This window comes from Symphalangus syndactylus, chromosome 3, assembly GCF_028878055.3.
Source record: "Symphalangus syndactylus isolate Jambi chromosome 3, NHGRI_mSymSyn1-v2.1_pri, whole genome shotgun sequence".
Taxonomy (NCBI): Eukaryota; Metazoa; Chordata; class Mammalia; order Primates; family Hylobatidae; genus Symphalangus; species Symphalangus syndactylus.
Window position 1 is genome coordinate 131,258,381 of NC_072425.2, and position 17,568 is coordinate 131,275,948.

General features: G+C 43.8%; 1 protein-coding gene across 1 annotated transcript in view; it reads left to right on the forward strand.

Annotated features, from left to right (window-relative positions):
* Positions 1-17,568, forward strand: part of NNMT (nicotinamide N-methyltransferase) — a 98,837-nt gene continuing 81,269 nt past the window's right edge. The window contains exons 1-2 of the mRNA XM_063635381.1: positions 1-1,816; positions 15,375-15,549. The gene's annotated coding sequence lies outside the window, so the exon portion shown is untranslated. The remainder of the gene's footprint in view (positions 1,817-15,374; positions 15,550-17,568) is intronic.

Genomic DNA, 17,568 nt, shown 5'->3' on the forward strand with positions numbered 1-17,568 from the left:
AATTAGCCGGGCGTGGTGGCGGGTCCCTGTAGTCCCAGCTACTGGGGAGGCTGAGGCAGGAGAATGGCGTGAACTCGGGAGGTGGAGCTTGCAGTGAGCCGAGATCGCGCCACTGCACTCCAGCCTGGGCGACAGAGCAAGACTCCATCTCAAAAAAAAAAAAAGCTGCCTTTTGTTTCCGCCGGGCACGGTGGCTCACACCTGTAATCCCAGCACTTTGGGAGGCCGAGGCGGGTGGATCACCTGAAGTCGGGAGTTTGAGACCAGCGTGACCAACATGGAGAAACCCCGTCTCTACTAAAAATAAAAATAAAAAAAATTAGCCGGGTGTGGTGGTGCATGCCTGTAATCCCAGCTACTCGGGAGGCTGAGGCAGGAGAATCGCTTGAACCTGGGAGATGGAGGTTGCAGTGAGCCGAGGTGGCGCCATTGCACTCCAGCCTGGGCAACAAGAGCGAAACTCCTTCTCAAAACAAACAAACAAACAAACAAACAGCTGCCTTGGTTCCTTTGGGTCCCCTGCTATCCTAGGTCAGGGTAGGGCTGAGTAAGGAGGGAATGTGGTCCAGATTTGTGCCAGAGAAGAAAGGCTTTAAACTACTCGGGGTTGGGGGGATGGTGTTCCGCTGGGCCTTTCCAGAAATCTTCCTGAGTCAATATTTCTTTCTTGACTTTTCTTCTCCCATCCACCAACTGGCCATATCAAATCCAACTCCTCCCATCCCTAAAAAGCTGAATGGGAAGCTGCTGTCAGTCAGTCCTGACCCCAGGGATACGCGAGGCCCCATCTTGCACTGAGGGAAGATCAACCTCAGATGGAATTCAGCTTCTCGAAAGCTTTGTGACTGGGAAAGAAGCAGGCAGGCTTCGAAAGGTTTGCAGAAGGAGCCCAGAGTGCCCCTAGGGCTGGGTCACTGAGACCCTGGGACGTGACAGTAAGAGGCTGCAGGGCAATGGGACAAACTCTTACTTCCTGAGGTCCTGAACCTTCCGAAAGCCTAGAAAACCCATAATGGAGGGTCGCTGAAGTCAGCTCCTGCCTTTAAATCCAACTGCCCTTTTTACATTTTGTTTTTATTTTTTATCTTCAGCTTTTAAGTTCAAGGGTACATGTGCCGATGTGCAGGTTTGTTCCATAGGCAAATGCGCCGTGGTGGTTTGCTGTGCAGATCATCCCATCAGCTAGCTGTTAAGGCCAGCATTCGTTAGCTATTATTCCTCAGGCTCTCCCTTTCACCCCCCAACCCAACACAGGCCCCAGTGTGTGTGTCGTTCCCCTCCATGTGTCCATGTGTTCTCATTGTTCAGCTCCCACTTATAAGTGAGAACATGCGGTGTTTGGTTTTCTGTCGAACTGCCCTTTTAATGCAGTGAGTGAGCCTGGTGCCTGTCCTAAACCCTCCACACCCCACTTCCGGCTCTCAAAATCAGTTGACCAGCCAACTCCTGGACTCTGGGCCTACAGATGGATTTGATTGGAAGTGATCTTAGGACGGGCCGTCTTTTCACTCTCCTTGCCTCTGCGCTTCCAGCCATCTCAAATGGATGCAACTAAATGGTTTGAAAAACCTCTCCAACACAAAACTTCTAGGATTCTAGGACTCTAGGACTCTGCTATAGAGCCAACTATAAAGTCTTCAGAGAAACACATACCCCTGGCTCCATATCACCTGTCAGCACTTTTTAAAGCAGTAGCATTTCACTTTGTTTTCCCCTCCACGCCGACCAGTGTGGTCTTCAGCATAGCGTGAGCTTCTAGTGACATGAGCTGGAGGGAAAGAGGAAGTGCATCACGACGGCTCGTCCGATGGACAAGGTAAGGGAAAGATCTTCCCTAATAACTCTCCATTTAGGAAGGAGGGAGTCACAAATGGCAGGGGAGGTGGGGACACTGGCCCTCACCAGCTCAACTTGAGGAATACTAACCTTACTCTCAGAAATCTGCCGATTACCATTCCTTCACCCCCATCCCAAGCATGGGTACTTGACCTTTTCCTGAATTCTCCACAGCTGAGACCAGCTGAATTCTTTTCCTGAATTCTCTGGCACAGCTGAGGCCAGCCTGGGATATTTAAATCAGATTTCTCTGAAGTCTCAAGGACGGCAAAACAAGTACCAATGAAACTGAGTAGCCCCGTTTCTAAGAGAAAAAAAGTTAATTTTTTACAATTACGATTATTTTCTTTTCTCTTTTCTCGTTCCTCCTGTTCCCTGCTTCCTACTTAGCTCTTTAGAAATGATTATAACCTTTACCTTCCCTTCACCAGACACTCCCTTCTGGGCAAGCTTATCTGACTGTGTGCTTACTTAGCAGCTCCAGAGCCAAACTCTCTCCTACCAGGAGCTTGCGTCGAGAGACAACAGTCAATTACTTACAACCTGAAGCGTGCCCATTACAAAACTCCTTCCCACCTGAAGAGTATCTCAAGATCACGGCCACTTTATAACCTAGCTCTGCCCATGATGGCACCAGCTCAACCACCTGGTAGATAACGCACAAACCACGTAGACCCCACACCTGCTCGCTCCCTCCCCTGTATGCCATTCAAACCAAGTCCCCCTTTAAAAGTCCCGACTTTCTGCCCCAAAAGTGAAGTGCTAGCCTTAAGTGCAGAAGCCTGGACTTCCTCCCCTAAACTAAACTTTGGAATAAAGTCAGTGTCTTTATACCAGACCTCTTGTTAGTTGAACTCTACAGGTGGCAAGCGACTGAACCTCCATTTTGGTTACACCAAGAACAGCATAACATTAGACCATCCGGTTCACAGGCAGCAGCATGGGTCTCCCATATCATGCCTTCCTGCCTGGTTCTCTGCCTGCCTTCAGGAGACAGGGCCCATCTTTAATCCCTGCCACTGACAAGCCTGATAAAGTGAGACCCAGAGTGACGCGGGCTTCCTGTTTCTAATGGACTATGTGTCCATCCTCCTATTAAAGTCAGCTCCTCCTCTTGGGCTCTGGATCATATCCTCTCAGTCTTTCCAAGCTCTTTGCTCCTGTGCTTGTCTTCTCTTTGCTACATCCATTTCCCCCTCTCTTCCTAATTATTCACATCAGCATAGAACACCTCCCAGTTTAGCAAACCTTTCCTTGAGCTCACATCCCCCTTTAGCTTCCACCCATATTTCCCTCTTCCTTGGAAGAGCAAAATTCTAGAGAGCTGTCTGCAGACACTGTCTTCCTTCCTTTTTCTTACAACAGTCTCCAATTTGAGTTTTATCTCTGTTATTCCTTTAAAATTGTCTTTTCAAGTTCACTAGTGGTTCCACCATGCAAAATGCAATGGCTTCTTTGCTGACCTGAAAATATAGGATTAACAAACTCAGTTTCTTCCTGCCACCCTCTCACAACATAGTCACACACAGCTTCTGATACCTAATGTAGGGGGCTTCTCCCCACACACCAAGCAAGCACTCCTCCAGTAGCTGACACCACCTGGGTGCCCTCTAACTCAATTCAATTCCAACACTACCTACCTGGAGATAGCATCAGATCCCACAGGTTAGGGGTTCAGTCCCACAAAAGCACCTCCCACTTCCAATGCCAATCGCAAGCTCCAGGTTGTTTGACCTGTGCTTCTGATGACCGGCTATATATCAGGGTTCCCACAACCTCCTCGCTGGGTTTGATTAATTTGCTAGAGTGGTTCACTGAACTCAGGGAAACATCTACATTTACCTATTTACTATGAAAGATATTACAAAGGATACAGTTGAAGAGATGCATAGGGTGAGGTATGGGAAGGGGCTTGGCATTTCCATGCCATCCCTGGGTGTGCCAGTCTCCAGGAACTTCCAGGGATGCGGTAGTCTGGAAGCTCTCTGAACCCTGTCCTTTTGGGGTTTTATGGAAGCTTCATTATATAGGCATGATTGATTAAGTTACTGGCCACTGGAAATCAACTCAACCTTCAGCTCCTCTCCCCTCCCTGGATGTTGCGGGGTGGGGGTGAAAGTCCCAACCCTCTAATCCTGCCTTGGTCTTTCCAGCAACCAGCCCTCATCCTGAAGCTGCCTATGGGCTGCCAACCCCCCAGTAAACTCATTCGCATATGAAAAGGCACTTTTTAACATAAAACCACTTTGAAGATTTCAAGGATTTTAGGAGTTGTGCGCCAAGAGACAGGGACGAAGACCAAATATATATTTCACAATATCACAGCTGGCTTTATCTTCCTTGATCTCCCAACAGCTTTCTATATAACTGACTTGCTCCTTTTGGAAACACTTCTGGCTTCCCTTCCGTCACTGGCTGCTGCTTCTCAGTCTCGTTGGCTCACCCCATCATCTTCTTCTGCTGGAGCTCTGGATATTAGACAGTCTTTGAAAGGTTCCTTGATGCTTTTACTTTGTCTAGCTACATTCTCCCCCACCCTGATGTCTCATCTATTTCTGTTGCTTTTACGGTGTACCTGTGGGAGATTATTCCTTAACTGTTCCCCTGGCCACGTTTGAAGTGAGTCCTGGGATTGAGTCTGCCTTGGGACAGTGTGGCTTTCAGGACCAGCCCAATTCCTGCTTGTGCAAGTCTGGGAGACTGAGTGTGGTTTTAAGCTTTGAGAGTCAAAGACATTATCAGGCCAGGTTCATGGACTTTTGGCAATTCAATTTCTCCGAAAATAGCCTTTGGCTGTATTTGCTTCCAATCGATTTCTTACACCAGTACCCCATTAACCACGATTAAAGTTCTTTCCTCGACTTAGTTGTCCAATCTGTTATTATTATTATTATTTTTCTTCTGCACCTCCAAGTCTCCTTGTCAACTTGCTGGTGGTTACCTTGGGGTCATCTGAGAGTTAGCTTGGGTGGGAAAAGCGACACCTTTAATCTGATGTTTGTCACAGTACTGAGTCTCTTTGTAAGAGAATTTTTAATAGTGAGCCTTTAATCCTTGAAGCCTTTTCCAGTTTCATTCCTGTAATTTAGGGTCCAGAAGCAGTTAGCTTTCCTATATCCAAGAAAACCCAAATTTTTGGATTCCTCCTACTTACATTCATTTCTTCTTGGGAAATTGTCAGTTATTACCTGAACACATCTCTTCATAGTAATATCTTGCTACAAACACTGAGGAGCAATCAACTCATACTAATATTATGTCCCCCACCCCAACTTCACTGTTTCCCTTAGAGCTATAGGCTTACTATATACTTGGCTTAGTCTACCTTTTAAGTTGTTGCACTAAAGAGTTTTCCTAAATGTTTTATTCATGCCTATCACAGGGCTCTTTCTAACTAGCTATCTTGCTCTTCTTGCTGCCAGCAAAGGCTCTAAATAAACCTGCCACTGTCTACCTTTCTGACCATCTTCTTCCACTCTTTTCCCACCTCTATACCCAGCCTCACTGTGATTCATTTGTTTCCAGAACAGGACAGGCCTTTGCATGTGCTGTTCCCACTGCCAAGAGCTCCTTGCCCACCCCCACCCCTAATCCCACTCCATATCTTTGCATGGCTACCTCCTTCACATATAATTTGGGTCTCAGCTCAAATATTGCCTCTCAGTGGGGTCTTACCTGACCATCTGCTATGGTTTGAATGTGTCCCCCAGAAGTTTATGGGTTGGAAACTTAATTCCTCTGCCCTCATGAATGGATTAATATTATCATGGGAGTAGGTTTCTTACCTTGATAGTGACTTTGTTAGAAAAACAAGCCCTCTCTGGCTTGCTTGCTCTGTCTTGCCATGCAATTCTTTCACCATGTGATGACAGCATAAAGGCCCACACCAGATGCCGGTGTCACGCCCTTGGACTTCCTAGCCTCCAAAATCATGAGCTGAATAAACTTTTATTCTTTGAAAAATGATATTTAGTTTTAACAAGAGAAAATAGACTAAGAAACCATCCCATCTAAAGTTTGTTTTCAGCTGGGCACGGTGGCTCACACCTGTAATCCCAGAACTTTGGGAGGCCAAGGTAGGGAAATCACCTGAGGTCAGGAGTTCGAGACCAGCCTGGCCAACATGGTGAAACCCCATCTCTACTAAAAACACAAAAATTAGCTGGGCATGGTGGTGCATACCAGTAATCCCAGCTACTCAGGTGGCTGAGGCAAGAGAATTGCTTGAACCCAGGTGGCAGAGGTTGCAGTTCGCCAAGATCATGCCACTGCACTCCAGCCTGGGTGACAGAGTGAGACTCCATCTCAAATAAATAAATAAATAAAAATAAAGTTTGTTTTTCCCAGCATTTACCACTGCTTGATATGATCTTTATTTGTTTACTTGTCACGGTTCATGTCCTAGTCTCCTGCATGTGGACCCTGTGAGAGCCAGGGCCTTGTCTGCCACCATATCCTTGGTGTTATGAACTGTGTTTGCCACACAGTTGTTATGACTAGAAATACCGATACCTACATAATACTCATTGTATGCCAGACACTGTTTTAGTTCTTTGTTAAAAATATTTTAATATTTTTAATGAATTATGTATATTTCAAATATACATAAAAGTAGAATAATATGATGAACCTCACATAATGCCCATCACCCAGATTCAACATAGTCCAGATTTTGCCACACTTGCTTCATCTATTCTTCTGTCTTTTGTTCCTTTTCTGTCTTTCATTTCTTTTTCCTGTCTTTTGTTTCTGCTGAAATATTTTAAAGAAAATTCCAGACATCATGTTGTTTCACCACAACATACTCCAATTCATGCATTTTTCAAAATGAATTTTTCTCATTTAACCTCAGTGCCATTTATATCTTTCCAAAATTAGGAATGGTTCCTCCGTATCCTCACTCAGTCTGTGTTCAGATTTTCCTGAATGCTTCAAAAATAACTTTTTAAAGTTGATTTATTTGAATTAAGAGCCAAATCATACCCACATACTGCATCGATTCGTTATTTCTCCTAAGTTTCATTTTCCCCATGCTGTTAACTTGTTGTGGAAAGGGGCGATTATTATTAACTATTCAGTTATGAGGTGATGAGGGCCTGAAATGGGGCTGGGTAGTAGGAGTAAAAGGAGGACATGATCTGAAGAGAACTTATGGAGCAGAGTCATCTGGTTAACCCAGCTTTAGGCCAGTGGAGTGGCGACATCGCTGACCTTTCTGAGACACTTGGGAGCGACAAGATCAACAGTGGCCTTATTTTCTCTTACAGGGTCCCTAGTGTGACAACTGAAGGGAACCTCGCAGATGAGCTAATTGTTCCTCTTGTTTTAGTCCCTTTTCCAGCCTCTCCCAGCTAGGCAGAACATCTGTACAGTCCTCCCACTTCTTCACAAAGTTCCCTCTTTATCTTGCATGCTCTGGAGCTTGTTAGGAGAGGGTCAGCCTCCATACATGGGACTTACCATGGTTACCAAGCCAGCCGTGCAACCAAGCTTATGATTGCTTAAAAATATACTGAAACAGACCGGGCGCGGTGGCTCATGCCTGTAATCCCAGCACTTTGGGAAGCCGAGGTGGGCGGATCACGAGGTCAGGAGATCGAGACCATCCTGGCTAACACGGTGAAACACTGCCTCTACTAAAATACAAAAAATTAGCCAGGCGTTGTGGCAGGCACCTGTAGTCCCAGCTACTCGGGAGGCTGAGGCAGGAGAATGGCGTGAACCTGGGAGGCAGAGCGTGCAGTGAGCCGAGATCGCACCACTGCACTCCACCCTGGGTGACAGAGCGAGACTCCATCTCAAAAAAAAAAAAAAAAAAAAAAAATACTGAAACAGCTGGTTCCCTGCCTTAGACCTCCTGAATCAGAATTTGTGGGCATGCTACCTGGGAATCTGAAAGCAGCTGTGTCATAGGTTTTGTCCGGTTTTGTCCAGTTTTATAGCTGTTCATGGTGAAAGGCAATTCCAGTAATTGTTACTCTGTCATGGCCAGAAGAAAAATTTCTGTTCTGATTTTTAAATTTGAATTAGTTCATTTAATCCTTTCACCAACTCTAAGAGGTAGATTATTATCCTTGTGTTTTCACACATTTAAAAAAAAAAAGCTGGGGCCAAACGAGACTAAATAACTTGTCCATGGACACATTTTGTAAGTGCTAGAGCCAGATTTTGAATCTAGGCAGCTTAGCTCCAGACTCTGTGCTCTTATACATCAACCTATTATCTTACATAATACCTGCTTAATTAATGCATTTTGGATAAATGCAGTGAAGGCTTTCTCTTCTATCTTTCTTACCCATTTAAGTTCTGTTCTCCTTGCCAGAAAAGCCTCAACCTTACCTTAATCCAATGTCTTCTCTTCTGCACCAAGACATCTCAGCACACTGCAGCAAATCCAACTTCTGGGCAGACTGAGTTCCTGTCAAGTTATCTGGGCTCTCAACAATCCCTAATAATTCTGTATTTCCCTAGTTTTTGCCTTCTGTTTTCCATAGAGTTCTTGTCTGAATCTCAGACACCTGCACCTCCCTATTCATTATTTTCAGGAAAAACATCATTTTCAGCTCAGTTTTCTACTCATCCCTTATAAATTTGACTCGTATTGGCATCTGTCCTTGCCTTTCCTCCACTGTCAAAATATTTAGTGTTTCTCTATCAGAGGTTCATCCACTTTTAGCTACTGCCCTGTCTTTCTTCCCTTTCACAGCCAAGCTTTCAGAGGTGTTGTTTGCATTTTCTGTCTGCACTTCCTCACCACCCTCTCACCTCCAGCTCACTCCATCACTACAATCTGGCTTCTGTACTCATCACTTTCTTCGTTTACTAGTGTCGGCTTTTATCTTTATTAATTTTGTCATTGCATGTTATTTAAATGTACTTGTTATTCTTTTCTTAACTTCTTGGTTTAGATGCTTAATTCATGTATTAATCATCTTCTGTTATTAATATAAGTAAATAAGATCATAGATTTTCCTCTCGTTAGTGTCCTATAGATTCTTATGTGTAGAGTTTAAAAAATTCTAGATAATTTTCAATTTTTTTGGTTTCTTTTTTGGTCCAAAAATGTTTAAGAAAAAAATTTAAAATTTCCGGGTGGTAGAGTCTTTTGTTTTTGTAATGAATATTTATTTTGTTGCAATTTGATCAGAGAATATTTTGTATTATTTCTACCTTTTGAGAATTTAAACAATTTCTTTTTTTTTTTTTTTTAATTATACTTTAGGGTTTTAGGGCACATGTGCACAATGTGCAGGTTTGTTACATATGTATCCATGTGCCATGTTGATTTCCTGCACCCATTAACTCGTCATTTAGCATTAGGTGTATCTCCTAATGCTGTCCCTCCCCCCTCCCCCCACCCCACAACAGTCCCGGGAGTGTGATGTTCCCCTTCCTGTGTCCATGCGTTCTCATTGTTCAATTACCACCTATGAGTGAGAACATGCGGTGTTTGGTTTTTTGTCCTTGCGATAGTTTACTGAGAATGATGTTTTCCAGTTTCATCCATGTCCCTACAAAGGACACGAACTCATCATTTTTTATGGCTGCATAGTATTCCATGGTGTATATGTGCCACATTTTCTTAATCCAGTCTATCGTTGTTGGACATTTGGGTTGGTTCCAACTCTTTGCTATTGTGAATAGTGCCGCAATAAACATACGTGTGCATGTGTCTTTATAGCAGCATGATTTATAGTCCTTTGGGTATATACCCAGTAATGGGATGGCTGGGTCAAATGGTATTTCTAGTTCGAGATCCCTGAGGAATCGCCACACTGACTTCCACAATGGTTGAACTAGTTTACAGTCCCACCAACAGTGTAAAAGTGTTCCTATTTCTCCACATCCTCTCCAGCACCTGTTGTTTCCTGATTTTTTAATGATGGCCATTCTAACTGGTGTGAGATGGTATCTCACTGTGGTTTTGATTTGCATTTCTCTGATGGCCAGTGATGATGAGCATTTCTTCATGTGTTTTTTGGCTGCATAGATGTCTTCTTTTGAGAAGTGTCTGTTCATGTCCTCTGCCCACTTTTTGATGGGGTTGTTTGTTTTTTTCTTGTAAATTTGTTTGAGTTCATTGTAGATTCTGGATATTAGCCCTTTGTCAGATGAGTAGGTTGCAAAAATTTTCTCCCATTCTGTAGGTTGCCTGTTCACTCTGATGGTAGTTTCTTTTGCTGTGCAGAAGCTCTTTAGTTTAATGAGATCCCATTTGTCGATTTTGGCTTTTGTTGCCATTGCTTTTGGTGTTTTAGACATGAAGTCCTTGCCCACGCCTATGTCCTGAATGGTATTGCCTAGGTTTTCTTGTAGGATTTTAATGGTTTTAGGTCTAACATATAAGTCTTTAATCCATCTTGAATTAATTTTTGTATAAGGTGTAAGGAAGGGATCCAGTTGCAGCTTTCTACATATGGCTAGCCAGTTTTCCCAGCACCATTTATTAAATAGGGAATCCTTTCCCCATTTCTTGTTTTTGTCAGGTTTGTCAAAGATCAGATAGTTGTAGATATACGGCACCATTTCTGAGGGCTCTGTTCTGTTCCATTGATCTATGTCTCTGTTGTGGTACCAGTACCATGCTGTTTTGGTTACTGTAGCCTTGTAGTATAGTTTGAAGTCAGGTAGCGTGATGCCTCCAGCTTTGTTCTTTTGGCTTAGGATTGACTTGGCGATGCAGGCTCTTTTTTGGTTCCATATGAACTTTAAAGTAGTTTTTTCCAATTCTGTGAAGAAAGTCATTGGTAGCTTGATGGGGATGGCATTGAATCTATAAATTACCTTGGGCAGTATGGCCATTTTCACGATATTGATTCTTCCAACCCATGAGCACGGAATGTTCTTCCATTTGTTTGTATCCTCTTTTATTTCATTGAGGAGTGGTTTGTAGTTCTCCTTGAAGAGGTCCTTCACATCCCTTGTAAGTTGGATTCCTGGGTATTGTATTCTCTTTGAAGCAATTGTGAATGGGAGTTCACTCATGATTTGGCTCTCTGTTTGTCTGTTATTGGTGTACAAGAATGCTTGTGATTTTTGTACATTATTTTTGTATCCTGAGACTTTGCTGAAGTTGCTAATCAGCTTAAGAAGATTTTGGGCTGAGACAATGGGGTTTTCTAGATATACAATCATGTCATCTGCAAACAGGGACAATTTGACCTCCTCTTTTCCTAATTGAATACCCTTTATTTCCTTCTCTTGCCCGATTGCTCTGGCCAGAACTTCCAGCACTATGTTGAATAGGAGCGGTGAGAGAGGGCATCCCTGTCTTGTGCCAGTTTTCAGAGGGAATGCTTCCAGTTTTTGCCCATTCAGTATGATATTGGCTGTGGGTTTGTCGTAGATAGCTCTTATTATTTTGAGATACGTCCCATCAATACCTAATTTATTGAGAGTTTTTAGCATGAAGGGTTGTTGAATTTTGTCAAAGGCCTTTTCTGCATCTATTGAGATAATCATGTGGTTTTTGTCTTTGGTTCTGTTTATATGCTGGATTACATTTATTGATTTGCGTATGTTGAACCAGCCTTGCATCCCAGGGATGAAGCCCACTTGATCATGGTGGATAAGCTTTTTGATGTGCTGCTGGATTCGGTTTGCCAGTATTTTATTGAGGATTTTTGCATCAATGTTCATCAAGGATATTGGTCTGAAATTCTCTTTTTTGGTTATGTCTCTGCCAGGTTTTGGTATCAGGACGATGCTGGCTTCGTAAAATGTGTTAGGGAGGATTCCCTCTTTTTCTATTGATTGGAATAGTTTCAGAAGGAATGGTACCAGTTCCTCCTTGTACCTCTGGTAGAATTCGGCTGTGAATCCATCAGGTCCTGGACTCTTTTTGGTTGATAAGCTATTGATTATTGCCACAATTTCAGAACCTGTTATTGGTCTATTCAGAGATTCAACTTCTTCCTGGTTTAGTCTTGGGAGGGTGTATTTGTCGAGGAATTTATCCATTTCTTCTAGATTTTCCAGTTTATTTGCATAGAGGTGTTTGTAGTATTCTCTGATGGTGGATTGTATTTCTGTGGGATCGGTGGTGATATCCCCTTTTTCGTTTTTTATTGCATCTATTTGATTCTTCTCTCTTTTCTTCTTTATTAGTCTTGCTAGTGGTCCATCAATTTTGTTGATCTTTTCAGAAAACCAGCTCCTGGATTCATTAATTTTTTGAAGGGTTTTTTGTGTCTCTATTTCCTTCAGTTCTGCTCTGATTTTAGTTATTTCTGGCCTTCTGCTAGCTTTTGAATGTGTTTGCTCTTGCTTTTCTAGTTCTTTTAATTGTGATGTTAAGGTGTCAATTTTGGATCTTTCCTGCTTTCTCTTGTGGGCATTTAGTGCTATAAATTTCCCTCTACACACTGCTTTGAACGTGTCCCAGAGATTCTGGTATGTTATGTCTTTGTTCTCGTTGGTTTCAAAGAACATCTTTATTTCTGCCTTCATTTCATTATGTACCCAATAGTCATTCAGGAGCAGGTTGTTCAGTTTCCATGTAGTTGAGCGGTTTTGAGTGAGTTTCTTTATCCTGAGTTCTAGTTTGATTGCACTGTGGTCTGAGAGACAGTTTGTTATAATTTCTGTTCTTTTACATTTGCTGAGGAGAGCTTTACTTCCAACTATGTGGTCAATTTTGGAATAGGTGTGGTGTGGTGCTGAAAAAAATGTATATTCTGTTGACTTGGGGTGGAGAGTTCTGTAGATGTCTGTTAGGTCCACTTTATGTAGAGCTGAGTTCAATTCCTGGATATCCTTGTTAACTTTCTCTCTCGTTGATCTGTCTAATGTTGACAGTGGGGTGTTAAAATCTCCCATTATTATTGTGTGGGAGTTTAAGTCCCTTTGTAGGTCACTGAGGACTTGCTTTATGAATCTGGGTGCTCCTGTGTTGGGTGCATATATATTTAGGATAGTTAGCTCTTCTTGTTGAATTGATCCCTTTACCATTATGTAATGGCCTTCTTTGTCTCTTTTGATCTTTGTTGGTTTAAAGTCTATTTTATCAGAGACTAGGATTGCAACCCCTGCCTTTTTTTGTTTTCCAGTTGCTTGATAGATCTTCCTCCATCCCTTTATTTTGAGTCTATGTGTGTCTCTGCACGTGAGATGGGTTTCCTGAATGCAGCACACTGATGGGTCCTGACTCCTTATCCATTTTGCCAGTCTGTGTCTTTTGATTGGAGCATTTAGCCCATTTACATTTAACGTGAATATTGTTATGTGTGAATCTGATCCTGTCATTATGATGTTAGTTGGTTATTTTGCTCGTTAGTTGCTATAGTTTCTTCCTAGCCTCGATGGTCTTTACAATTTGGCATGTTTTTGCAGGGGCTGGTACCGGTTGTTCCTTTCCATGTTTAGTACTTCCTTCAGGAGCTCTTTTAGGGCAGGCCTGGTGGTGACAAAATCACTCAGCGTTTGCTTGTCTGTAAAGTATTTTATTTCTCCTTCACTTATGAAGCTTAGTTTGGCAGGATAGGAAATTCTGGGTTGAAAATTCTTTTCTTTAAGAATGTTGAATATCGGCCCCCACTCTCTTCTGGCTTGTAGAGTTTCTGCTGAGAGATCAGCTGTTAGTCTGATGGGCTTCCCTTTGTGGGTAACCCGACCTTTCTCTCTGGCTGCCCTTAACATTTTTTCCTTCATTTCAACTTTGGTGAATCTGACAATTATGTGTCTTGGAGTTGCTCTTCTTGAGGAGTATCTTTGTGGTGTTCTCTGTATTTCCTGAATCTGAATGCTGGCCTGCCTTGCTAGATTGGGGAAGTTCTCCTGGATAATATCTTGCAGAGTGTTTTCCAACTTGGTTCCATTCTCCCCATCATTTTCAGGTACACCAATCAGACGTAGGTTTGGTCTTTTCACATAGTCCCAAATTTCTTGGAGGCTTTGTTCATTTCTTTTTATTCTTTTTTCTCTAAACTTCCCTTCTCTCTTCATTTCATTCATTTCATCTTCCATCAGCGATACCCTTTCTTCTAGTTGATCGCATCTGCTACTGAGGCTTCTGCAATCTTCGCGTAGTTCTCGAAACTTGGCTTTCAGCTCCATCAGCTCCTTTAAGCCCTTCCCTCCATTGGTTATTCTAGTTATCCATTCTTCTAATTTTTTTTCAAAGTTTTTAACTTCTTTGCTATTGTTTTGAATTTCCTCTCGTAGCTCAGAGTAGTTTGATCGTCTGAAGCCTTCTTCTCTCAACTCATCAAAGTCATGCTCCATCCAGCTTTGTTCTGTTGCTGGTGAGGAACTGTGTTCCTTTGGAGGAGGAGAGGTGCTCTGTTTTTTGGAGTTTCCAGTTTTTTTGCTCTGTTTTTTTCCCCATCTTTGTGGTTTTATCTACTTTTTGTCTTTGATGATGGTGATGTACAGATGGGTTTTTGGTGTGGATGTCCTTTCTGTTTGTTAGTTTTCCTTCTATCAGACAGGACCCTCAGCTGCAGGTCTGTTGGAGTTTACTAGAGGTCCACTCCTGACCCTGTTTGGCTGGGTGCCAGCAGCGGTGGCTGCAGAACAGCGGATTTTCGTGAGACCACAAATTCAGCTGTCTGATAGTTCCTCTGAAAGTTTTGTCTCAGATGAGTACCCGGTTGAATGAGGTGTCAGTCTGTCCCTACTGGGGGGGTGCCTCCCAGTTAGGCTGCTCAGGGGTGAGGGACCCACTTTAGGAGGCAGTCTGTCCGTTCTCAGATCTCCAGCTGCCTGCTGGGAGAACCACTACTCTCTTCAAAGCTGTCAGTCAGACAGGGACATTTAAGTCTGTGGAGGTTCTTGCTGAGTTTTTGTTTGTCTGTGCCCTGCCCCCAGAGGTGGAGCCTACAGAGACAGGCAGGCCTCCTTGAGCTGTGGTGGGCTCCACCCAGTTCGAGCTTCCTGGCTGCTTTGTTTACCTAAGCAAGCCTGGGCAATGGCGGGCGCCCCTCCCCCGGCCTCGCTGCCGCCTTGCAGCTTGATCTCAGACTGCTGTGCTAGCAATCAGGGAGACTCCGTGGGCATAGGACCCTCCGAGCCAGGTGCGGGACACAATCTCCTAGTGTGCCGTTTTCCAGGCCCGTTGGAAAAACGCAGTATTAGGATGGGACTGACCCGATATTCCAGGTGCCGTCTGTTTCCTCTTTCTTTGACTAGGAAAGGGAACTCCCTGACCCCTTGCGCTTCCCGAGTGAGGTAATGCCTCGCCCTGCTTCGGCTCGCGCACAGTGCACTTCACCAACTTTCCTGCACCCACTGTTAGGCACTCCCTAGTGAGATGAAACCGGTACCTCAAGCAGAAATGCAGAAATCACCTGTCTTCTGTGTCACTGGGGCTGGGAGCTGGAGACTGGAGCTGTTCCTATTCGGCCATCTTGGTTCCACCCCCCCAGAATTTAAACAATTTCTTTGAGGCTTTTTATGTAGTCAGTTTTTGTGAATATTCCATGGGTACCTTGAAAAGAAGGTATAATTTCTATTTTTAGATTAGAGCATTCAATATGTGAATTAACTAGATTTGAATTATTAATTACATTTTAATATCTTCTATATTCTCATTTACTTAGGAACATGTGAGCAGAGGAAACCTGTGCCGTTTCCCTGGGCATAGCCTAGAAAGTGTCAAGACCCCAGACTCATCTCTATTATCAACGTGGTGCTGGAGCAGAAGCAATGCTTTGATGGTTGTTTCACAGCCCAGAGTATCGTAAGCAGAGGGAGAGTGATTTCCCTTACTCCCAGGTGAGTGTATGAGTTTGCTAGTGTTGCCATAAAAAAAGACCACAGACTGGGTGGCTTCAACAGCAGAAATTTATTTTCTCACTGTTCTGGAGGCTGAAAGTCCAAGATCAAGGTGCCAGCAGGGTTAGTTTCTGGTGAGGTCTCTCTCCTTGGCTTGCAGATGGCCACCTTCTCACTGTGTCCTCCTATGGCCTTTTCTCTGTGTGTGTTTCCCTCTTCTGATAAGGATAGCAATCCTACTGGATTAGGGCCCTATTCTATGACCTCATATAATCTTAGTTACCTTTTTGTTTAGTTCTTTTTTTTTTTGTCTCACTTTGTTGCCCAGGCTGGAGTGCAGTGGCACGATCTCGGCTCACTGCACCTTTGCCTCTCAGGTTCAAGCAATTCTCCTGTCTCAGCCTCCCGAGTAGCTGGGATCACAAGCGTGCACCACCACACCCTGCTAATTTTTGTATTTTTTTTAGTAGAGACAGGGTTTCACCATGTTGGCCAGGCTGGTCTTTAACACCTAACCTCAAGTGATCCACCTGCCTCGGCCTTCCAAAGTGCCGAGATTACAGGCATGAACCACTGTGCTCGGCTCCTAATTACCTTTGTAAAGGCTCTATCTCTAAATACAGTAGTCATATTGGGGCCAAGGGGTTCAATATATGAATTTTGGGAGTGGGCAGGGAGGCAGGCACAATTCAGTCCATAAAAGTAGAGAATGGGAATAGAAGAGAGAGGGAAATTTGTTTTAAAAGGGAGAAAGACATTGAGATTGTGTAAAGGGGATGTTGCAAACTTTTAAAATCTGTGATCTCAGACCAAATTATACAATATAATCTCAGTAGGTGCCAATAGTAGGGAAACATGTTAGCTCTCGTGTCTGGCACTAAGTACCCACCCACCCTAACCCCAGTGATGGGAGCCTCTAAATGACTGAGATTTAATGTCTACTACTCATATGAATGGGGACTTGAAGAAGAAATTCAGTGCAGTTATACAGCAGGTGCCTTTTGCACACTTATCCCCACTGCATCTGTGGCTCCAGCTCAGGTCTCTCTGTGAGTTTTTGAGCTGCATCTGGGTTAGATTCAATTTTTTAGCCTCAAGCCAAGCATGCTCCAAATGAAACTCCTCATTTCTCATCATGTCATCCTCTTCACCCTCATCTAAACCTGTTCTTCTTCCTGTGTCCCCTAGTTTACAAATTATCAGCATCCACTCAGTGGTCTGGGACAGAAACCAGGGTGTCGTATTTGGGAGCTGAAAACACTAAAGACTAAAACCCAATGAAGACACCTTCATCCTAGTATCTCACAGCTCCTGTAGGTTCACAGGAGATTTTGTTTAAAAATTAATTAGGTATGCTACTTAAAAACCCACTGTAGAAGAGAGTGCAGTACAGTGGAGCAGAAGAGACGGGAAACCCTAAGCTGCTGAAAAGCCTGGGGGCTGGTTGAGGGGGGCATCTGTGCAGAGAAGGAACTGGAAGGAGGGAGAAGTGGTAGTGACAGAGGTGAATACCTGGGAGAGGAAGGTTCAGGAAACTTCCTTCATTGTCTGTTCAATTCTTCACCTAAATGTCTAGAGGTGGAGCTGGGCTTGGGGGGATGGTTACTGAGTCTGAACTCCATCAAGAAGGGCCCAGGGGATCAGATGGTTTGCTCCTTCCTGGACAAACTCCCTGCCCTCCATGACTCTTCAGGAATCCACAGCACCTGACATCTTTTGGGTGGATTGTGAGCCCATAGCCCGCCTGGACTACTTCAAATCCAGCCGTAATCTTTTGGGAAACGGATTCCTCCATTTCCTGTGGAAGGACTACAATGACATTATTAAGTCAGATGCTGATCTCCTTCAACCTTGTGGGAGGTCTGTGGGTGCTCAGGGTAGCTGTGAAAACTTTAAGTCAGGTGCAGCTCTACTTCAACCCCGAGGCAGGGTTAGAGAGGGAGGTGGGCGAGAGCCACCAGGTAACTGACAGACACTTTGGACCTTCAGTGTGTGGACCTGCCCTATGGGAAAATTTTA